The sequence below is a fragment of the Triticum aestivum genome, chromosome 7B (genome assembly GCF_018294505.1).
Source record: "Triticum aestivum cultivar Chinese Spring chromosome 7B, IWGSC CS RefSeq v2.1, whole genome shotgun sequence".
Taxonomy (NCBI): domain Eukaryota; kingdom Viridiplantae; phylum Streptophyta; class Magnoliopsida; order Poales; family Poaceae; genus Triticum; species Triticum aestivum.
Window position 1 is genome coordinate 519333075 of NC_057813.1, and position 24543 is coordinate 519357617.

The window sequence follows — 24543 nt, forward strand, 5'->3', positions numbered from 1 at the left end:
ATTTTATTATCTATTTTGGATGTTTACGGGCTTTATTATACACCTTTATATTATTTTTGGGACTAACTTATTAACCGGAGGCCCAGCCCATATTGTTGTTTTCTTGCCTATTTCAATGTTTCGAAGAAAAGGAATATCAAACGGAGTCCAAACATAATAAAACCTTCAGGAGCGTGATTTTTGGAATGAACATGATCCAGGAGACGTGGAGTTGAAGTCAGGGAAGCTTCAAAGAGGCCACGAGGCAGGGGGGCGCGCCCACCCCCCTGGGCGTACCCTCCACCCTCATGGGCCCCTCGTGGCTCCCCTGACCGACTTCTTTCGCCTATATAAGTCCATATCCCCTAAAACCTTCGGGGAACACAATAGATCGGGAGTTCCGCCGCCACAAGCCTCTATAGCCACCAAAAACCTCTCAGGAGCCCGTTCCGGCACCCTGCCGGAGGGAGGGATCCCTCACCGGTGGTCATCTTCATCATCCCGCTGCTCTCCATGACGAGGAGGGAGTATTTCACCCTCGGGGCTGAGGGTATGTACCAGTAGCTATGTGTTTTGATCTATATCTCTCGTGTTCTTGAGGTGATACGACCTTGATGTAGCGCGAGCTTTGCTATTATAGTTGGATCTTATGATGTTTCTCCCCCTCTACTCTCTTGTAATGGATTGAGTTTTCCCTTTGAAGTTATCTTATCTGATTGAGTCTTTAAGGATTTGAGAACACTTGATGTATGTCTTGCCGTGCTTATCTGTCGTGACAATGGGATATGACGTGATCCACTTGATGTATGTTTTGGTGATCAACTTGCGGGTTCCGCCCATGAACCTATGCATAGGGGTTGGCACAGGTTTCCGTCTTGACTCTCCGGTAGAAACTTTGGGGCACTCTTTGAAGTACTTTGTGTTGGTTGAGTAGATGAATCTGAGATTGTATGATGCATATCGTATAATCATGCCCACAGATACTTGAGGTGACAATGGAGTATCTAGGTGACATTAGGGTTTTGGTTGATTTGTGTCTTAAGGTGTTATTCTAGTACAAACTCTATGATAGATTGAACGGAAAGAATAGCTTCGTGTTATTTTACTATGGACTCTTGAATAGATCGAGCAGAAAGGATAACTTTGAGCTGGTTTCATGCCCTACCATAATCTCTTCGTTTGTTCTCCGCTATTTGTGGCTTTGGAGTGACTCTTTGTTGCATGTTGAGGGATAGTTATATGATCCAATTATGTTATTATTTTTGAGAGAACTTGCACTAGTGAAAGTATGAACCTTAGGACTTGTTTCCTAGCATTGCAATACTGTTTGTGCTCACTTTTATCATTAGTTACCTTGCTGTTTTCATAATTTCAGATTACAAAAACCTATATCTACCATCCATATTGCACTTGTATCACCATCTCTTCGCCGAACTAGTGCACCTATAAAATTTACCATTTTATTGGGTGTGTTGGGGACACAAGAGACTCTTTGTTATTTGGTTGCAGGGTTGTTTGAGTGAGACCATCTTCATCCTACGCCTCCCACGGATTGATAAACCTTAGGTCATCCAGTTGAGGGAAATTTTCTACTGTCCTACAAACCTCTGCACTTGGAGGCCCAACAACGTCTACAAGAAGAAGGTTGTGTAGTAGACATCAAGCTCTTTTCTAGTGCCGTTGTCGGGGAGGTGAGTGCTTGAAGGTAGATCTTTAGATCTTGTAATCGAATCTTTTTGTTTCTTGTTTTATCACTAGTTTAGTTTATAAAAGAAAATTACAAAAAGAATGGAATTGAGTTTGTCTCATACGCTTCATCTTTTTAATATCTTTCGTAAGTATGATGAAAAGGAAAATTGTTCTCAAGTGCTACAAAAAGAAGTCTACAAAATGCTTGATACTAAATCTTTGAATGAGGAGCATGATTGCAATGTTGTTAGTATGAACTCTTGGAATATCCACAGTACTAACGATGATTGCACTAGTTATGATGAAAATGTCTCCTATAAGCTTGTGGATTTTTGTGAGAGCATTGGGTTTGCATGGACACACCAAATAGAGAAGATACATATTGCAAGAGGCATAAGCATGTAGAAACTAAATTGTTGCAAGAAAGGCTAAGGGTGGGTGCTGAAGAAATATATTTCCTTTGCCGTACTTGTGAACTTTGCAATGAAAGTGGTCATTTACATCTCCGGTGCAAATTGTTTCATGATCGAATCGTGTCCAAAAATTGTGATGATTTGATTTCCCTTGAACATTATAATGAACTTAGTTTGCCTATGGGTTATGAAGAAATGAAAAGTTTAATTAAGCACCTTCCAGAATTTTCCCATTATAAAGTTCTTGATTTTGATCTAGAGATGATTTATATGTTTTGTGCGGTGAATTGCACTGAAAATCCTTATATTGCTAATTACGTAAAGAAAAGAAAGAAAATAGAAGATGAATAGAATACTAATGAAAGGGAAGAGACTTCCCAATATCCTCCTATTATTTCTTATGATGAATTAGGTAACGAGGAGGAGCTTTCTATTCAACCAATCTCATCTATAAGGAGCTCAAAGAAGAAGGTTGAACCCACACATAATGTCAAGAAGAAAAAGAAAAGAAGCAGCAACAAAGGTAAAAAGGTATCCCTCCCAATGATATTGCTCCTACTACTCATTGTGATGATGATAATTGCTATACTATTGGTGCTATCAATACTATTAATGATGAGAGTGATTATGCTTATGATATGAAAAGGCCCAAGCTTGGGGATGCTATGTTTGATGAGGATGACATATTTGAGAATATATTTGCTGAAATTAATGTTTGTCCCAAGCTTGGGGATGCTACGTTTAATGAAGATGATATTTTTTGCCTCCCAAGTTTTGATATGCAAAGTTGTTATGATGATAGCATGCCTCTTACCTATGATGATTATATTGATGAAAGTGGATTTGGAAGAGTGTCAACTTTATTTAGTGATGATTCCACTATCTTGGGAGAGGTTTCAATCGATTATGATGAGAACGAAGTTGCTACTTATGATGATTATTGTGATGAAACTTATGCTATAAAAGGTAGTGATGATTATATTTATAAAACTTGTCATCATCATGATTACCCTTTCTCTGAATATTACTCTTTTAATGTGGAAACAATTTATAGTATTCAAGTCTCTTATGATACTCCCACTATTCCGAATGAGAAGGATTTTGCTTATGTGGAGAGTAGTAAATTTTCTATGCTTGTAGATCATGAAAATAGTGCTTTAGGTGCTGGTTATATTGTTGAATTCATTCATGATGCTAGTGAAAACTATTATGAGGGAGGAATGTATGCTTGTAGGAATTGCAATAATATCAAGTTTCCTCTCTATGTGCTTAAAATTTTGAAGCTATGCTTGTTTTACCTTCCTATGCTAGTTGATCCTTGTTCCCATAAGTTGTTTGCTCACAAAATCCCTATGCATAGGAAGTGGGTTAGGCTTAAATGTACTAGTCATATGCTTCATGATGCTCCCGTTATGTTTCAATTCTTATCTTTTATGTGAGCATCATTGTCATCATCACTGTTCAAGTTATCTTCCGATACTCTGATAAATCGATCGATTTATCGCTTACCATTGTATGATCGATAAGATAAATTGATGGATAAATCAGCCGATATAGTGATAAATTGGCCGATATACCGATAAACTGGCCGATTTACCGCTTATCATGGGTCGGCCGATAAGTTCCCGATAAGCGATTGTCAGGACCCCGACTGAATGGCACATCGATCTAGCATGTAACACCTCATATCACTTTGCGGCCTCACGCACGGTATTCCCACGGGTGTCACCTTACCTTTGCCCGGGACCGTTTTCGACTTTTGGCACACGTATATGATAGTGTCGCTAGCATCCATATGATAAGGAGCCCGGGCTGACATGGTTAGTCGTAAACCCAAAGTGGCACAAACTTATAGGGACAGGCATCCATGACCCAGCATCGAACGTGTCGGTCATCAGCGAGTGAATCCAGGCTGTAGCACTGGGCTTGCAGGACTCCGGTGAACCGGGCTGTAGCGGGCTAATAGGACTCCGGTATTCATCGCGTGACATTTCCCCGAAGGTACAGACACAGGAACGAAGAAGGACACATGCCAGCCAGCCTAAGTGTTCCGGAGCAGTAGCAAGCTACCATGGCTTAGTGGAAGCACTAGGAGACATTTCCCGGTAAGAAAGGCTACTAAGGATAAAGAAGTAGATAGTCAGATCCCACACATACCAAGCATTTCAATAACATACACACAATATGCTCGATATGTGCAAATACAACATGGCATCACAACACGACTATACGACTCAAGTAGTTTATTCAATAGGCTCCGAGGAGCGAGATATTACAAACATAGGTCTCATGACCCAACATTCAGAACATACAAGTCAAGGCACAAGCGGAAGCTCAAACATGTCTGAGTACAGACATCTACAAAAGAAAAATGCTGAGAAGCCTGACTATCTACCAGATCCTGCCGAGGGCACAAGATCGTAGCTGAGGTAACAAGCTAGACGTCGAAGTCCAAGCGGAACTACTAGTGAGACTGAAGTCTCTCTGCAAAAACATAAAATAGGCAAACGTGAGTACAAATGTACCCAGCAAGACTTACATCAGAACTAACTACATATGCATCATTAATAACAAAGGGGATGGTGGGATTTAACTGCAGCATGACAGCTTTGACTCGGTGGCTATCCTAAACTACGACTACAAGTAACTCTTTTGAGGTGGCGCACACGAGTCCACTTATTCACCATATCAATACACCACTATGGATCCGCTCCCATCTCCCTACGAGAACGCCATCCATAGCACTCACACTTATCTTGTGCATTTTAGAATATCCACTTTCACTTGTCTATGAACTGTGATAGGCAACCCAGAAGTCCTTTACCGCGGACACGGCTATTCGAATAGATGATGTTAACCCTGCAGGGGTGTACTTATTCATACAAGTTTCCACCACTTAGCGTCTGCACACGACATGTGCTCGGCAGACTTCAAGCAAAAGCCGACGTGGGTGTAGACCATGACCTACCTAAACACTCAAGTATCTAGTCCAGGTTTATCGCCTATTCAGGTTCCATCCGCAGGGAGTCCGGCCGAGGTTTCCACATACGGCCCCAAGCGATGTGTACAGGGTTCCGTGACACCAAATGGGCGCCTGGTATACCCGGCCACGTGCCTACCGCATCACAGCCCACCCCTCCGGTCAGCGCTGTGCACGGCCACCAGCATACTACAAACACCAGAAACTACTTGCAACTCCTGGACAGAGGACAAGGGTGATTAAGAAGTCGAGCGGGGTCATATTTCAGGGCCCAATGCATGGTAGTAGCTGAATCATGGATCACAAACACAGAACTCAGTTCCTAAGGACGGCTTCAATGAGACAACCCACCATGTACTCCTACATGGCCTCTCACCGCTACCTTTACCAAATCGTGTTCACACACTTAGCTCACACATAGTAGGACATGTTCACACACCTCTGATTCATCCCCGATGAATCAGACCTGACTCAACTCTAAGCAGTAGAAGGCATGACAAACAAACATGAATGAGTAGGCACAACAGGGCTCAAACAACTCCTACTCATGCTAGTGGGTTTCATCTATTTACTGTGGAATGACAGGTCATGCAAAGGATAAAGGGGTTCAGCTACCGCAGCAAGTAACAGATGAATCGTTGTTGTCCTAATGCAGTAAAAGAGAGCAGGAGCGAGAGAGTGGGATTGTATCAGAATGAACAAGGGGGTTTTGCTTGCCTGATGGAGTGGTAGTAGGATACCGCCCTTTAGTCGGATAATCGTGGGTATCCTCGGAGGCAGAACCTACCGCGAAAGATACATCGAACACAATCAACACATGACGATATGCAACAATATGATGCATGCTATCACATGGCAATATGAATGTGTTTTGGGCTAATGCAAGCTAGAACAGATTGAAATGAGTCAATTTGAACCAAAGATTCAAATGCAAACCCATTATATGAAGTCATAAATGTGCATTAAATTGTTTCATCTAAACAGCAAGGTTATATTGTTCTAACATGCATGAAACCATTACAAATGGATAGATTGGATTTTTCTGATCATTTTTCATATATAATTTGTTTGATTTGGAGCTACGGTTGATTTTCTATGAATTTTAGAAGTTTTGGTTATTTTCTGGAATTTCCTGTAAAAGAATAAATCCAGAAAATGAGTTATTGCGTCAGGGTGATGTCAGTGGTCAAAGGGGACGTCCAGGTCAACCTGACCAGCGGGTCCCGCGTGTCATTAGTTATTTAAACTAACTAAATTTATTTAGTTCTAATCTAAATAAATTAACAGAGGGAGGGTCCCACTTGTCATAGACTCAGGGGAGTCAACCCGGACCCACCCAGTCAAGGTCAATGGGTCAAACTCGCTGGCGTTTAGCCGCCGGCGAGGCCAGACGCGGCGGAGGGGCTCGGGTTTGCGTCCCCGACGAACAAACGGGCGGCCGAGACCATCTACGGGGAGCTGGAAGCGAGCCGCGTTGTTTGGGGGTGGAAGTGGAGCTCGGGCAGGCCGGGAATGACGCAGGTGACGACCTTGGCGGTCGCCGGAGCTCGGGTGAGCTCGGGCTCGTTGCTGCAGTGGCCTAGGGAGGGCGGTGCTAGCATCTACGGCTCCTACGCGTTGCGGGGAGTGCGTTGGATACAATCCCAGGACCATATGGTCACCGAAGCATGACCGGCGACGACGCGGGTTGCGGCGCATGCGGTTGAGCTTCGTGCGGTCGATGCAAGGGACGACAGCAAGAACGGAGAGGATGGGAATGTAGCTGATCTCACGTCGGTTGTGACGAGCTAGACGGCGAGGTCGGGGATGAGCTGAAGCAGTGGTGACGGTGAAAGGGATCTCCGGCGGCGATCAGCGAAGACGAGGACAAGGCGGTAACTCTAGGGCGAGCGAGCGCTTGGGGCTCGGTCTGCTCGACGGAGAGGAGGGCGGCGGAGCTCCTTGACACGGTGGCGTGGCACGGAGACGACAGAGGGCACGGCTATGGCGACAGTGCGACTACGGCAGCGTCGGCCATCGTGGGAGAGAGCGACGGAGAGAGGTAGGGGGGCGAGTGAGGCGTCCACGTGGTCGGGGCGGCGACGTGGAGCTCACCCAGGTGTCCAGGGGCGCGGGCGGCAAGCAGGTGGCGTCGTGACGAGCTCGTGCTCGCCGGCATCACCTCTGTGCCTGCCTGGCAAGGACGAAGCAGCTAGCTGGCATGGGCCAGCACAGTGCTGGGCCTGCCAGGTGGGCTGCGGCCAGGTAAGTGGCCCAGGTAAAAATCTCCCTCTCTCTCTCTTTTATTTATTGTTTTCTATTTTCTGTAATCTTTAGGGCTTTATTAAAAATGTCAGGGCATTACCAAAAATCATGAAACTAATCATGACTACTGTTTGGAATATATCCAACAGCAAACATTTTAGTTTATGATTATTTCAGCATTTAAAATATTGTATAGCATTTAAATGCCCAAATGCAAATAGACTATGATTTAATTCACAGCCCAATATGTCCTGCAAAAAATATAAACCATATTTGGTAGATGCTTCCACCTCAAACCAGAAATGTTGAACATTTTTAGAGGGCATTTTGAGTTCAATTGAAAAGATTTTATTTTGACTCTAGTTGAATTCATTTGGTGCTAGGGTTTAAACAATGCCCATTTCAAGTTTTTCTAAATTTAAACATGATGCATGGATTGTCGTGGGAACGAACACCTATGGGGCAGGGCCCCTTTTCGGTCCGGCGGGGGGCGGAGGCCGCACGAAGAGTGGATCGAGGCGAAGCACGCGAGCGATTTTACCCAGCTTCGGAGCTCTCCGGAGAGATAATACTCCTACTGCTGCTTTGTGGTTGTATTGAGCTCTTGCTCGAGAGCGTGAGTGTTTTCTGGTTTCGAATGCTTCGAACCCCCTCTACGTTGCGCATGGGCCTCCTTTTATATGCTCAAGGGCTCACCGACAGGTGGCAACGTAGGCGAGGGAAAAAATGTAAAAAGAGTGGTTGGTACAACTACTTGTACAGTGTATCCTACCTAACTCTGACGGCAGGGGACAAAAGCATTTAATGCCCGTCCACGTCGCCCAAACAGTGCAGAAAAGCGACCGTTAGGGGCGCCACCGCTCGCCACGATGGCCATCTTGTCATCTCCGCTTGCCACCTCGCACCGCTAGCTGCACAGCCTCTCGCCACGCGCACCTGGAAAGACCCCAGGGCGACACGTTGGTGGATGCGCTGGAGCGCGGGTACAGAGTGGTAGCTTTGCCGCGGCAAGCACCTTGCCGCGGTCGTTATCTTGTCGCGCCCGGAAGCTTGTTGCTCGCCGGGTCTTGCCGGGACGCACGGCGCGTCGCGTCAAGTTCCTTGAAATGTCTTGGTTGGCCTTCCTGGCAAGCTCCTCTTGCCGGGGCCTTGTCCTTCCCGGCAAGCTCCTCTTGCCGGGGCCTTGTCTTCTCGGCTTGAACACTTTGTTCTTGAATGGCTCCAAAGGAACCAACGGAGGACCTTGGCGGTCACCCGGCAAGCCTTGCCGCGGGGTGCTGCGACTGCCCGTGCACAAGTTCGGGATACTAGGGTACCCCTACTCTAGTACACCGACAGGAGCCCCCGGGCCTGGGCCATACACGGTGCCGAGCGCTGTTGGGCCAGGCCCAAAACAGGGTACGGGCACGCGCGGCCTGGGTCACGCCGTATCTGACTCCGTATCCACCGCGCTCTCCTTTAACGGCACGCGTCGAATGCGGCGTCGTGGAAGAGATCATGGGTGGTTCTTTATTCAGAAAAAGCGTAACGTTCGCCTCCTCCTCTTTAGAAGCAGGGGAAACAGGGGCAGTTCCCCCACCTTCGCCATTTGCGGTTCCAATCTCAGAAATCTCCGCCGCTCCCCTCCGCTTCCAAAGCCGAAAGAGAGCAGCGCTCCGCCCCCCATCGCCGCCGTCGCCACCAACGTCATCGATCTCTCCCACCACCTTCGCCATGGCTCCGAAAACCGGGAAGGGCGTGAAGTCGGCCGAGGCACTGCGGCTCGAAGCGCTGCGAAAGGAGCGGGCTACCTTCCCCTCCGAGCTCGCCGCGACAGAGCTGAGGGAGTGGTACTACCTCTTCTGGTCGACGGAGACGCGAGCGCATCCACGCACGAAGGTACTCTCCGCCGCCGCTTCGAAATGGGCTCCAAACGGATACCCCTTCTATGTGTTGTTCTTCTACTGCGGGCTCTGCCTGCCCTTCTCTGAATTCTTCTGCGATATCATGAATACCTACGGGTTCCATCTCCTTGATTTCACCCCCAGTGCTGTCCTGACCATGGCGGTTTTCGCACATCTCTGCGAAAACTTTGTCGGAGTCCATGCAAACGTAGCTCTCTTCCGCCACTACTTCATGCCCCGGGTCGAGAGAGGAGAGCCCTTGCCCGGCGGGATCGCCTGGATCTCGAGAGCCGGCAAGAAGGAGACGTATCTGGAGGGGGAGCTCCGCAGCAAATGGGAGGAGTGGAGAGCAGAATGGTGCTGGATCGTCAAGGAGTATCCGCAGCCATTCACCACCCTGCGCCAAGACCCAGTAGTGCGTGGCGGCGATTGGAGCGCCCTGGCCGCGGACGACGACAAGCTGAAGATCGCCACCACCCGGATCTTGCGTCTCAGGCTTGCCGGGCTCACTATAGGCGCCGTTGGCGCAGATTTCCTTCGCCGCCGCATCGCCCCCTGCAAGAGAGGAGGAGACCCGCCTGGGAATTCGGGGGTCCGGCGGACATTATGAGGCTGCGTCCGGGCCTCAACTTCAATTTCACCATCCTGGAATTGGACGCGATGCTCAAGGAGCTGTTCAAGCACGACTCTCAGCATCCCGAGTGGTTCAGATTGCTGGCGGGTGTCGTTCCGCTATGCAACAACTCCTCGCTGGATCGCATCCGCGCAATGATGCCGCAGTGCGACTCGCATGGGATCGTCCCCACTTGGCAGGACCCTGCGGACAACGTCGTGCAGCAGTTCTTCGACGGCCTGGTGGAGGTAGCGGTCCGCGCCGACGAGCAGAGGAGCCTCACACGCGACACCATTGAGGAGGAGATGCAGGGCATCGCCACCAGGGCGAAAGAGGCGGCGGCGGCCGCCGCCGCTGGCGAATTTGGGTTCACCGTGGAGGAGGCAGAGGCAGCAGAGGCGGCAAGCCTTGCCGAGCGAGAATGGCTCGACGGCGAGGAAGAGCTTGCCGCGCCTGATGCCAAGTCGAGCAAACCCGCCGAGGGTGCGAGCGGCCCGCCATCTCCAGGAAGCTTGCCGCAAGTGGAGCCCACAACACAGTCCCTAGCTCCACCAAGAAGGCGCCTCCGCAAGGCCGGGGATGTAGTAGGGCGGCAGAAGGGTCAGCAGCAGTCGCGCCGCGTGACACGCTCCACCACGACAAGTTCTATTGCCGCAGGAGCGCCTCGCGCCGCTGCGGCAACTGGAGCGGGGTCTTCCCGGACCGCCGCCACTGCCCCCGCTAAGCGGCCAAGGGATCCTACTCCTCCGCCTCGTCGCGCCGAAGGTGGGCCAGACTTCGACCTCTCCGTGCTCAGCTCCGATGAGGAAGAAGACGAGTAAGATTCCTTGTTGCACTTGTAATTCTTCAATTCTTGATGTTTTTGGTCTTGTATCTGATCTGTTTTATTCTAAACTGTTTCCTTTTCAGGACTCTGGCCTAGAGAGCGGCGAAGAGAGCCAAGTCGCCGGTGATCATCATCGAGGACGAACCCACCGCGTTAGCAGGGGGCGCACCTGAGACCACCTTGCCGGACTCGGCAACCCTTCCCCAAAGCAGCCCCCAGCGCAGCCCCCAGCGTAAGTAGAAGGTTTACTTTTTGCTGTTGGGCGCACATGGGTGCTCTTTATTTGCTGACATCTGTCTTTGGTTTTTGTAGGAGCAGAACAACCTCACCAGGAGCAACCGGAAGCCGCCCCTGAGACGCTATCTGCTTCGACTACGCCGCCAAGGGGAGATTCCCCGGCAAGGGAGCGCTCTCCGGCAAGGGAGAAGTCCCCGGCAAGGGAGGAGTCTCCGGCAAGGGAGGAATCTCCGGCAAGGGGCAGCACCAGTGATCCCCCGTTGGCGGAGCCCATGACTGTAGATCCCAACATAGGTAATCCTTCTTGCCTAAAACTTCCCTTGGGTTCTTCTTCTGATTTTCTTTTTGGACATTTGCTTGACTTTTCTCCCTCTTCCGGCCTTCAGATCCACCTTCCACGGAGCCGATGGAGACTGAGGCCACCGGCGAGGAGAACGCGCGCGGCAACACTGACGACGCCGCCGCCACCAAAGAAGAGGCCGGCGCTGATGATCCCGCCGGCGAAGAGGCCGCCAAGGCTGCTGGCGCAGGAGCTGGCGTGGGGTCCGGCGATCGCACTGACGACCCTAAGGCCGCAGGACCGCAAGGCACTACACCGACTGCCGATCCCTCCGCCGCTGACGCAGCGCCAGGCTCCGAAGAGCCCCAGCCCGGCGCCTACTTGAAGGCCGGTGACGGTGTCTTCATCAAGCTCCCCTGGGCTTCAAGCTCCAGGGCGCCGGTTGAAGGAGAGACTTTTGATGGAGAAGTGCTCGCCTCTGCTGGGATGACACTGGTTGACGCACCGAGCGGCAGCAGCGGCGAGTCTGAGGAGGAGCAGCTGCTTCGGAAGCTGGTGTTGCTCTACCACGCCCGACAAGCCAAAGTGGAATCCCGGGAAGCGCTTGTCGCACAGGCGGGAGCAGACATTGAGAAGCGCGCGGAGGAGCTCCGGGAATGCAATCAAGAAGCTCTCCGGTCCGTTGTAGAGGAGCGGGCATAGCTCGTCGAGGCGCGGAAAGCCTTTCTCCTCGAGAAGGCAGAAGCTGAAGAGCAGCAGCGGCTTGCCGCCGAGGAGCTGTCTGTGCGGGAGGGTGAGCTGACGCAGCAGAAGGTCAACCTCGATAGCTACGAGGAAGATCTTGCCGCGCACGAGCAAACACTTGGCGGGGCTCTCAATGAAGCAAAGGACGCTGCCACGGCTGCCGAGGCCGCCAAGAAGGAGCTGGAGGCGAAGGTGACGCAGCTAGAGGCCGATCTAAAGGCGAGGGATGAAGATCTTGCCGCGCTCCAGCGTGAGCGCGAGAAGGACGCCCACGCCCACGGCGAGCTGCAGGGCGTCTCGTCGAGAAGGGCAAGGAGGTCAGCGCCGCCAAGGACTCCAACGCAGATCTCAAGCTGAAGCTGGCCACCTTGACCCAGACGCTGGACAGTGCCAAGGAGCGGGAGGTGGCCCTGAAGGAAGAGATTAAAGCCAATGAAGCGCTGCTGACGAGGGCCGCCGAAACCCAGAACACCTTTAGGGATACGGTGGAGCTCTGGACAAAGGGCCTCATGAACATCGCTGCAGTCATCGACGAGGAGCTGGTGCAGTTGGGGGTGGAGGATCTCGGGTACTCCTCCGATGAGAACCTCCAGCCCAGCGCCAAGCTCACTCTATTCTTCAAAGGCGTGGCGACGGCTCTCCAGCGGCTTCGAGAGAAGATCCCAAAGCAGCTGGCCGACGAGTCGCGCACGATCTGCGCGAGAGTTCTGCAGAAGGTGTTGGTGAAGGTGGCCTTTCGCAACCCAGGCCTCAACCTCACCAATGTCCTGAAGAAGCTGACGGCAGATGCTGATCTGGACGCGCTCAAGGCCCTTGTCGCACCCATTGTGGACAAGGTGAATGAGGTCAGGAGGGTTGATGGCGACCGCGTAGATTAGGCCGCCTGTTTTCTCTTTTTCTTGTCGCTGCTAGTCATGTTACGAGAACAAACTATTAGAGCTGCGACAAGTTATTTTTGTAATATAACTTTTATTTTGGGTATAGATTGCTATGTTATTTCCTTTACTTGATTCCCTCCTTTGTATGTTTTTGCCCTACGCTTTTAGGGAACTTGCCAGCGCAGGCACCTTTGTCGCGAGCGCTGAGTGCGGAACATCAGCAGCCTGCTGGCGGTGCTGCTACCGACAAGAAACCTTGTCGCAACTAGTCGCAACACACTTAAGTTTTTGAGCGGACTCGAAACAAAGTAAGGGCGCAACTAGCTACGAGTTGGTTCCTCCGCGCACAGGTTTTCCATACAAAGCACGGTCGTTCAAGGAAGATAACTCAAAATTTAAAAACTGATTGCTCAAACTTTGGCAACTTAGCTTTTCTGTCGTTTGCATCCCGGCAAAGCAAAACTTTCTTGAACAACGCCTGGTCCACACCATTATCTTCTCCTTCCCCTCGAAAAACTTGTGCGCGAGGGAACCTTTCCCATTCTTTGAGAAAAAGAAAGAAGAGAAAATAAAGATATGGAGCCTTATGGCTCGTTATTGCTTACCGGGGGTAGGTGCTGCACAAGGTGTCAGATAATACATGCAAAAAATAGAAAGCACGAAATCGACAGGATGTGCGGAGCACATGAGCTTTATTTATGCATGGGGGCTGCGCCCGGCTTTGTACAAAGGGTTACATGCAACAGCGGCAAGGCTTGTACAAAAGGTGGTTGCCGGAACAGGTTCCGGCAACCGCGCCTTACGGGTAAAACTTACGAAGATGCTCAATGTTCCAGGAGTTGCTCACCGGAAAGCCATCTTCGGTCTCAAGGCGGACAGCGCCGGGCCTAGTGACTCGTTTCACCCGGTAAGGGCCTTCCCACTTCGGCGTCAACTTGTTGGAATTCTTGGCGGACTGAATGCGCTGAAGAACAAGGTCGCCTTCCTTGAGACTTCTGGCATTAACTTTGCGGCTATGGTAGCAGCGCAAAGCTTGCTGGTATCGAGCAGCTCGTACAGCAGCCTGAAGACGGTCTTCCTCAAGGAGTAGCGCGTCATCTTGTCGCAGCTGCTCTTGCTCAAGCTCATCATAAGCGAGCACTCGAGGCGACCCATATACGAGTTCCATGGGGAGAACTGCCTCCGCTCCATAAACTAGAGCGAAAGGTGTCTGGCCAGTGGCTCGATTGGCGTCGTCCTGATCGACCAAAGAACCACCGGCAGCTCCTCAATCCAGTTCTTTCCGCACTTGTGCAGCCTGTCGAAATTCCTGGTCATGAGCCCGCGCAGCACTTCAGCATTTGCCCTCTCCGCTTGACCATTGCTTCTCGGGTGAGCAACAGAAGAGAAGCAGACCTTGGCGCCAAGATCTTGGACGTACTGCATGAAGGTGCGGCTCATGAATTGCGTGCCGTTGTCGGTGATGATCCTGTTAGGTACCCCGAAATGGCAAACAATCGACCTGAAGAACTTGACTGCTGACTGTGCTGTCACCTTCCTCACTGCTTCCACTTCCGGCCACTTTGTGAACTTGTCGATTGCAACGTACAAGTACTCAAAGCCCCCGACAGCTCGGGGAAAGGGGCCAAGGATGTCGAGCCCCCAGACCGAAAATGGCCAGGATAAAGGGATCGTCTGGAGAGCTTGAGCTGGCTAGTGTATCTACTTGGAATGGAACTGGCACGCTTCACACTTGGTTACTTGTGCAGTTGCATCCTGGAGGGCTGTCGGCCAAAAGAAACCTTGCCGGAATGCTTTGCCGGCAAGTGCTCTTGCGCCAATGTGATGACCACATATGCCTCCATGTATCTCCGCCAACATCTCTTGTCCGTCTTCCCGGGAAATACACTTCAATTTCACACCGTTGAGTCTCCTTCTGTACAGTGTGTCGTCGACAAACTGGTACATACTTGACTGCCGGGCTACTCTTTCCGCTTCTTCTTGTTCTTCAGGAAGTTCTCCTGTCTGAAGGAAATGGACAATCTGCTGTGCCCATGCTAGAGCTTGCAGCTCGACAACAAGGACCAAAGGCACATATGCTGCTGCGGGAACATCCGCTTCTACGGCAAGAACCTGCGGCTCTGCCGGAGCTTGATGTTCCCCGGCAAGCTTGCCGGAGCAAAACTTGTCGGGAGCGTCTGCTTCAACGGAACAAACCCTAGGGCTTGTCGGAGCAGACTGCTCCTCAGCACTTTTGGTGTTGATCTTGGGGACCTTCTTGGCGGCGGCTTCAGGGAGCTCTGCCGGAAAGTAGTCACCAGAAATCAACTTCCTTTTCTTGCTCTGTCCAGTTGATGGTGTTACAGACAGTTGAGTCAGCTTGAGCACAAAGATCCATGGTTCCACAGGCAACTTAAGTGCAGCGCACTTTGACAGGCCATCGGCAATGTCGTTCTGAGCTCTCAGAACATGTTCCATCTGCAGGCCTTCAAAGTGATCTTCTAACTTTCTCACCTCATCCACGTAAGCTTCCATCAATGGACTCTGATAATTCTTGTTCACTTGACTGACGACAAGCTGCGAGTCACCCCTGACAATGAGCTTCTTGATTCCAAGGTCTGCCGCGATCCTGAGACCGGCAAGCAAGCCTTCATACTCTGCAGTATTGTTTGTCGCTTGCTCCTTGGGAAAGTGCATCTGGACCACATACTTGAGGTGCTCTCCGGTGGGCGTGACAAGCAGCACGCCCACACCGGCGCCTTGCAGCGAGAAGGCACCATCAAAGTACATGATCCACTCTTTGCTTGCTTCCTTGACGGGGATGCTCGTTTCTGGAATTTCTTCATCAGGTGTTGGTGTCCACTCTGCTATGAACTCTGCCAATGCTCGGCTCTGGATAGTTGAAGTGCTCTCAAACTTGAGGCCAAAGCTTGACAGCTCTAGTGCCCACTCGACAATCCTGCCTGTTGCTTCTGGATTCTGCAGTATCCTCTTTAGTGGAAAGCAAGTGACAACTGTTATCTCATGTGCTTGGAAGTAATGGCGCAGCTTCCTCGAGGCCATGAGAAGGCCGAAAAGCAATTTCTGCACACCAGAGTACCTTGACCTAGCCCCCTGTAGAAGGGAACTGACAAAGTAAACTGGGCGTTGCACCATTTTCTTCTGTTTCTCCTCCTGTGCCTGTGCAGATCGATCCTTGTCGGGACCAAAGCTTGTCGGGGAAGCCCCCTGCTTGTCGCTGGATGCATCTATCATGGTTGCCAGCTCATCATCCGCCTCCCTCTCCGCTACTAACGCAGCACTAACCACTTGATTGGTTGCCGCTAAGTACAGCAGCAACTTTTCTTGTGGCTTAGGTGTGACAAGTATTGGAGTGGAGGACAGGTATCTCTTCAAGTCCTGCAGCATAGCCCCGCTTCCGGAGTCCATTTCATTGGACCTGCCTTTTTCAAAATTTTGAAAAATGGCAGGGCGTGCTTAGCAGACTTAGAGATAAACCTGCTGAGAGCAGCCACGCAACCGGCAAGTCTTCGTACATCCTTGACGCGCTTCTGTGCTTCAATCTGCTCAATGGCCTTGATCTTGTCGGGGTTGGCTTCAATTCCCCGTTGAGACACGAAGAACCCGAGAAGCTTGCCGGAGGGGACTCCAAACACAGACTTCTCGGGGTTGAGCTTAAGGTTGATCTTGCGTAGATTTGCAAAACTTTCATCTAAATCTTGAATCAGAGTTGCTTTGTCCTTGCTTTTGACCACTATGTCATCCATGTAAGCTTCTACATTTCTGTGCAACTGTGGCTCAAAAGCTTCGTGAACTACCCTTGCAAATGTTGAACCAGCATTCTTTAGTCCGAAAGGCATCCGCACAAAACAGTATGTGCCACATGGAGTGATGAATGCGGTTTTCTCCTCATCCTCTTCTGCCATGAAGATCTGATGATATCCTGAATATGCGTCAAGAAATGAAAGCAGGTCACATCCAGCCGTGGAGTCAACAATCTGGTCAATGCGCGGCAAGGGAAATGGATCTTTGGGACAAGCTTTATTAACATTAGTAAAGTCGATACAAAGCCTCCATTTCCCGTTTGCCTTGCGCAAGACTATAGGATTGGCCAACCACGTAGGATGGAGCACTCCTCTGACAAGGCCTGCTGCTTCCAACTTCTTGATTTCTTCTGGTATGAATTCTTGGCGCTCCACTGCTTGTTTCCTGACTTTTTGCTTAACGGGCCGTGCGTGAGGACAGATGGCAAGGTGGTTGAGGGAGTCCTGGACTACGGGGTGTCCAGACAGCCGGACTATTATCGTCCGCCGGACTCCAAGACTACGAAGATACAAGATTGAAGACTCCGTCCCGTGTCCAGAGGGTACTTTCCTTGGCGTGGAAGGCAAGCTTGGCGATACGGATATGTAGATCTCCTACTATTGTAACCGACTCTGTGTAACCCTAGCCTCCTCCGGTGTCTATATAAACCGGAGGGCTTTAGTCCGTAGGACACAACATACATTACAACAATCATACCATAGGCTAGCTTTAGGGTTTAGCCTCCTTGATCTCGTGGTAGATCCTCTCTTGTACTACACATATCATCAATATCAATCAAGCAGGACGTAGGGTTTTACCTCCATCGAGAGGGCCCGAACCTGGGTAAAACATCGTGTCCCTTGTCTCCTGTTACCATCCGCCTAGACGCACAGTTCGGGACCCCCTACCCGAGATCCGCCGGTTTTGACACCGACATTGGTGCTTTCATTGAGAGTTCCTCTGTGTCGTCACCAATAGGCTTGATGGCATCTTCAGCCAACAACGCTGTCCAGGGTGAGACTTTTCTCCGCGGACAGATCTTCGTATTCGGCGGCTTCGCACTGCGGGCTAATTCCCTTGGCCATCTGGAGAGTCCTGGCCGGACTATGGTCAGGATGGTTGGGATACGGACGACGAAGAAATTCAGAGCCCACCCACCACCCACTTTGTAGCCACTGTCGACGATCTAACCGACATGCTAGACTACGACTCTGAAGACATCGACGCTATGGACGACGATGCCGGAGACGAACAGGAACCAACGCCTACAGGGCAATGGAAGACCACCTCGTCGTACGACATATACATGGTGGACACCCCAAAAGACGGGGACGGAGAAGAAACATCGGAGGAAGATTCTTTAAAGAAACAGCCCAAGCGCCGGCGTCAGCGGCGCCGCTCTAAATCCCGCCACAGCAAGAATGGAGATTCCGACACAGGAGATAATAATACCCCAGAGAGTGCCGAAGATAACCCCCTCCAGCAAGACTCAGCGCAGGAGGATGCAGAAGCAAGCCCTCACGAGAGGGTGGCAGACGAAGAGGTTGAGGATTATAACTATATGCCTCCCTCCGAAGACGAGGCAAGCCTCAATGACGACGAATTCGTCGTGCCCGAGGATCCCGTCGAACAAGAGCGTTTTAAATGCAGGCTTATCACCATGGAAAATAGCCTAAAGAAAAAGCAGCAGCAGCTTCAAGCTGATCAGGACCTGCTGGCCGATCGATGGACAAAGGTCCTCGCGGCTGAAGAGTATAAACTCGAACGCCCCTCCAAAAGCTACCCAAGACGCAAGTTGCTTCCCCGATTAGAGGAGGAAGCGTACATACCTCCATCACCAGCGCACGATACGGCCGATCGACCACCCCGTGGTCGTGACAGAGAGGCATCCAGGCCCCCAATCAAGACTGTACCCCGGCATCGCTCCAAAAGTACGAAGCCAAGGGGGAACGCGCCGGACTTGCGAGATATATTGGAGGACAAGGCAAGGCAATCCAGATCCATCTACGGATCACATGGGCGCCCCACGACCCATGACGAATACCGTCGCGCCGGATACAATAACCCCGGCCGGGCCGAACACAGCAGACAACGCTCTCTCGAGCTGCGTCGTGATATTGCTCAATACAGAGGCGCCGCACACCCGCTATGCTTCACTGACGAAGTAATGGATCATCAAATCCCTGAAGGGTTTAAACCCGTAAACATTGAATCCTACGATGGCACAATAGACCCCGCGGTTTGGATCGAAGATTATCTTCTCCACATCCACATGGCCCGCGGTGATGATCTCCATGCCATCAAGTATCTCACACTCAAGCTTAAAGGACCAGCTCGGCATTGGCTCAACAGCTTGCCCGCAGGGTCAATTGGGTGTTGGGAAGACTTGCAAGCCACATTCCTCGACAACTTCCAGGGCACGTATGTGCGACCACCAGACGCCGATGACCTAAGACACATCATTCAGCAGCCAGACGAATCGGCCAGACAATTCTGGACACGGTTCTTGACAAAGAAAAACCAAATCGTCGGCTGTCCAGATGCAGAGGCCCTTGCAGCCTTCAAACATAACATCCGCGACGAATGGCTAGCCCGGCACCTGGGATAGGAAAAGCTGAAATCCATGGCAGCCCTCACATCATTAATGACCCGCTTTTGCACGGGAGAGGATAGCTGGCTAGCTCGCAGCAATAATCTCCGTAAAAATTCTGGCAGTCCGGATACCAAGGACAACAACGGCAGGTCACGTCGAAACAAAAACAAACGCCGCATTAACGGCGACGATAAGGAGGATACGGCAGTCAACGCCGGATTCCGAGGCTCTAAACCCGGTCAGCGGAAGAAGCCATTCAAAAGAACCACTGCGGGTCCGTCCAATTTGGACCGAATACTCGACCGCTTATGCCAGATACATGGCACCCCTGAAAAGCCAGCTAATCACACCAATAGAGACTGCTGGGTGTTCAAGCAGGCAGGTAAGTTAATTGCCGAAAACAATGACAAGGGGCTAAACAGCGACGACGAGGAAGAGACCCGACCGCCAAACAATAGAGGACAGAAGGGTTTCCCCCCACAAGTGCGGACGGTGAACATGATTTACGCAACCCATATACCCAAGAGGGAGAGGAAGCGTGCACTAAGGGACGTCTATGCGATGGAGCCAGTCGCCCCGAAGTTCAATCCATGGTCCTCGTGTCCGATCACTTTCGATCGAAGAGACCATCCGACCAGCATACCCCATGGCGGATTCGCCGCATTGGTTTTAGACCCAATCGTCGATGGATTTCACCTCACAAGAGTCCTGATGGACGGTAGTAGTAGCCTGAACCTGCTTTATCAGGATACAGTGCGCAAGATGGGCATAGACCCCTCAAGGATTAAACCTACAAAGACAACCTTTAAAGGTGTCATACCAGGTGTGGAAGCCAACTGTACAGGCTCAGTCACACTGGAAGTGGTCTTCGGATCCCTGGACAATTTCCGGAGCGAGGAGTTAATCTTCGACATAGTCCCGTTTCGCAGCGGCTATCACGCTCTGCTCGGACGAACCGCGTTTGCAAAATTCAACGCGGTGCCGCATTATGCATACCACAAGCTCAAGATGCCAGGCCCTCGTGGGGTCATCACGGTCAACGGAAATACGGAACGCTCCCTCCGAACGGAGGAACATACATCGGCTCTCACGGCAGAAGTACAAAACAGCCTTTTAAGGCAATTCTCGAGTCCGGCCATTAAACGGACGGATACAGCAAAACGCGCCCGAAGTAATACCAACCAAGACCACCTGGCGTGATCAGAGCACGCGTAGCAATGCAGCCCCAACCCCCGCCCTCGCATGATTGCAAGAACAACCCTCCGCGTACATCATTACGCTTTGGAGATACCATGGGTGCAGGGGAAGGGGCACGATCACAATGAACCCAGAGTGCGGGTCGACCACACCAGGGGCTCGCAAGACTCCGTTGACCAGAGGCCCTGTCCAGCGATGAACCTGCCGAACTCATGATGCAACAGCCAGGGAAGAAAGAAGGCTGCGACGAACACTCAGATGGTCTCAATTATGAGCATTAAATTCGATTATATACACCAAGTCCGCAGCTCACCCCTAGAGGGGGACATGTTTAATTAGTCCAAAACCCTTGCTTACCGCACTACTTGTATCAGCCCGCACTCATAGCAAACTTTCTTTAATAAATAATGTAGCACTTTTCGATGGCAATTGCATTACTTTTTATATATATGTTCATTACATGACATCTTGCACCCGTATATTTTGGTACGGCCGAATACATCAGGGGCTTATGTTCCCCACATTATGGTGTGATAAGTCCGAACACTTTCACAAGTGCGGCACCCCGAACTTATAGCATTATATGAATCGGCTCCGAATCATGTCTTGGGTCAATAGTTGGGTTTGCCCGGCTCCCATGTTTTGGTGCCTTACGTTCCGTTCTTCGGCTAAGGTGGCACTGGGAGAACCACTGCGATTGCGCCCCGGTTGAGCCGGGCGAGCACCTCAGTGGAGAAAGCTAAAACTGACCGGCATGATAAGGCGAGAGACTGGTCGCCGTTCGAGAGGTTTTTTCGGGTCCTTAAAGACTCACGCCGCTTCGAGCGAAGTTCCGGACAATGTCCGACGAAGGCGTGGATAGCGCCCTGGATTCGGTCTTCCGAATACCAGGGGCTTCGCTGAAATTTAAAATTATAGAATTCTATGGCTAAGTGAGAGTGTTCAAGCATTATAAGTCCGGTTGCCTTGTTTGTTGTGTTGAGCGCCTCCCTAGATGGACCCAAAAATGGGAACAAGAGTGCTCAAATTTTTCCCGAACACCCCAGCAGTGGCGGCTCGGGGGCTGAAGCCAACGACTTGCCATCTCTCAGATTTTATAGACGGCCGCACAGAAGGTAATATTTTAAATTAAACAAGTGTTGCTCAAGGCGCATATGAACGAAGTTTTCAGCGCACAGGATAATACATAGCGAGTTTACTCAAAGATTACATTTCTGGGGCACTCATCCGCAATATCGCGGGCTCCCTTCAGGACAGTTTTATAATACATCTCGGGCGTGCGATACTCCTTGCCCGGTGGCGGTGGGTCCGTGAGAAGCTTCTCCGCATCCAACCTGTCCCAATGCACCTTCGTGCGGGCAAGGGCCCGACGAGCACCTTCAATACAGGCGGAGCGCTTGATGACCTCCACCCAGGGGCACGCATCCACCAGCCGCCGCACGAGGCCGAAGTAGCTCCCAGGCATGGCCTGTCCAGGCCACAGCCGGATTATAAGGCCCTTCATGGCCTCCTCAGCTACCTTGTGGAGTTCAACCAGCTGTTTCAGCTGGTCGCTTGGGGGCACCGGATGGCCGGCCTCAGCGTACTGAGACCAGAAGACCTTCTCCGTCGAGCTCCCCTCCTCGCCACGATAGAATGCGGCGGCATCGGACGCACTACGCGGCAGATCTGCAAATGCCCCTGGAGAGCTCCGAATGCGGGTAAGTGTCAGGTAGTTTACATTAACATGCTTGCTTTGCATGAAAAATGCCTTACCCGCCGCTATCTTCTTTACATCTTCAACCTCCTGAAGGGCCTTACGGGCTTCGGCCTTGGCGGACTTGGCACTTTCGAGAGCCGAGGAAAGCTCGGACTCTCGAGTCTTGGAGTCACGCTCCAAACTCTCATGCTTCTCCATGAGAGCCTGGAGCTCTTGCCGTACTTCCGCCACCCGTGCCTCCTGCTTTTCTCGCTCTGCCCGTTCCGCGGCCGCACTGCGTTCGGCCGCGGACAAAGCCTCCTTCAGGGCTGCCACCTCATTCGTGGCCCCTGCAATACCCATATTATCCTTGTTAACTTTATTGCAACCAAAATCCTTTTCTGTAAGGTAACTATTCAAAGGGGTGTTACTCACCTTCTTTGTCCTCGAGCTGCTTCTTGGCATGGCCGAGCTCTTGCTCGGACCGCTCGAGATCCTGCTTCAACGCACCGACCTCCGCAGTCAGTGCGGCAGAGGTCAGCAGCGCAGCCTGCAAACCCATATTGACATATTTTAAGCAACCCTGCGTATATCTTATTAGATCCTCAGTCCGGCTTTTCTTTCCGAATGCCAAACTAAGCATCAGGGGCTACTGTCTATGCGGTACTATATTACATAACTTTAACTTCTTACCTCAAAGCCTGTTAGAAGGCTGCTGCAGGCTTCGGTCAGCCCGCTTTTGGCGAGCTGCACCTTCTGAATCACCACACTCATGATAGTGCGGTGTTCTTCCTTGATGGAAGCGCCTTTAAGCGCCTGCAACAAGTTGTCCGGCGCCTCCGGTTGGACGGAGGCCGCTGGTGTCACGGTCTTGCCCTTCTTTCGAAGGGGCCGCTGAGGGAGTCCTGGACTAGGGGGTGTCCGGACAGCCGGACTATCATTATCCGCCGGACTCCAAGACTACGAAGATACAAGATTGAAGACTCTGTCCCGTGTCCGGAGGGACTTTCCTTGGCGTGGAAGGCAAGCTTGGCAATAAGGATATGTAGATCTCCTACCATTGTAACCGACTCTGTGTAACCCTAGCCTCCTCCGGTGTCTATATAAACTAGAGGGCTTTAGTCCGTAGGACAACATACATCACAACAATCATACCATAGGCTAGCTTCTAGGGTTTAGCCTCCTTGATCTCGTGGTAGATCCACTCTTGTACTACCTATATCATCAATATTAATCATGTAGGACGTAGGGTTTTACCTCCATCAAGAGGGCCCGAACCTGGGTAAAAACATCGTGTCCCTCGTCTCTTGTTACCATCCGCCTAGACGCACAGTTCGGGACCCCCTACCCGAGATCCGCCGGTTTTGACACCGACATTGGTGCTTTCATTGAGAGTTCCCCTGTGTCGTCACCGATAGGCTTGATGGCATCTTCAACCAACAAGGCTGTCCAGGGTGAGACTTTTCTCCCCGGACAGATCTTCGTATTCGGCGGCTTCGCACTGCGGGCCGATTCACTTGGCCATCTGGAGCAGATCGAAAGCTACGCCCCTGGCCGTCAGGTCAGATTCGGAAGCTTAAACTTCACGGCCGATGTCCGCGGAGACTTGATCTTCGACGAACTCGAGCCACAGCCGAGCGCGCCGCACTGTGACGAGGGGCATAATTTAGCTCTGCCACCAAACAGTGCCTTGGTGGCCGCACACGGATCCGCTTCGGCCATTAGCCCGGAGCCGATCGCCCAGATCGAGGGCTGGTGGATAGACGCCGCCCTGGGGGCTTTAACGTCCACGGCGATGGAGCCGAACACCAATCTTGTCCCCTGCGAAACTCGTGGTTCCGAGGCGCCGGACTCCTTGCCGGACTCCGGACCTCCCGCGCCCCTACCAATCGATCCGGATTGGGCGCTGGTTATGGAATTCACCTGTCACACCCTAGCTAGTCATGCATTAGAGTGTTGCATCATGTTTACTCTTTCATCAGAAACTTGAAATGGGGATTTGTGAAACCCTCAGAATCATTTTTGAAAATGACCCAAATAAAAATTTCTCCAAAAGGGTCCAAGAAAATGCTCATGTTGCTCTCTGAAAATATTGGACAGAGATAAAAATCAAACCAATATTTTTAAGAGCTCATAGGTATTTATTTTGGGCATTTGGAATTAATGCATAAATATTTGCATTGGAAATATATTAGTTATATATATTAATATATGTCCAAAAATTATGCCACCTGTTGGGGAGCTCTGGAATAATATATCTAGCTCCTGCAAAAATTGGCATAAGGTAATAAAATGATTTAATATTTTATTTATATCAAAACAAATGTCAGAAATTAGAAAACAGAAATAAATAAAAGAAGGAGAAGCTTACCTGGGGCTCCTCCCTGTGCAGTAGCTGGCCGGCCCAGCCAGCAGGCGGCCCAGCCCGCCTCCTCCTCTGTCGTCTTCGTCCTCGACAGAGGGAGGGGAGCGTGCCCGGTGCGCGCGCGCGCCACCGCGCCACGCCACCAGCTCGCCTGCCTGCCT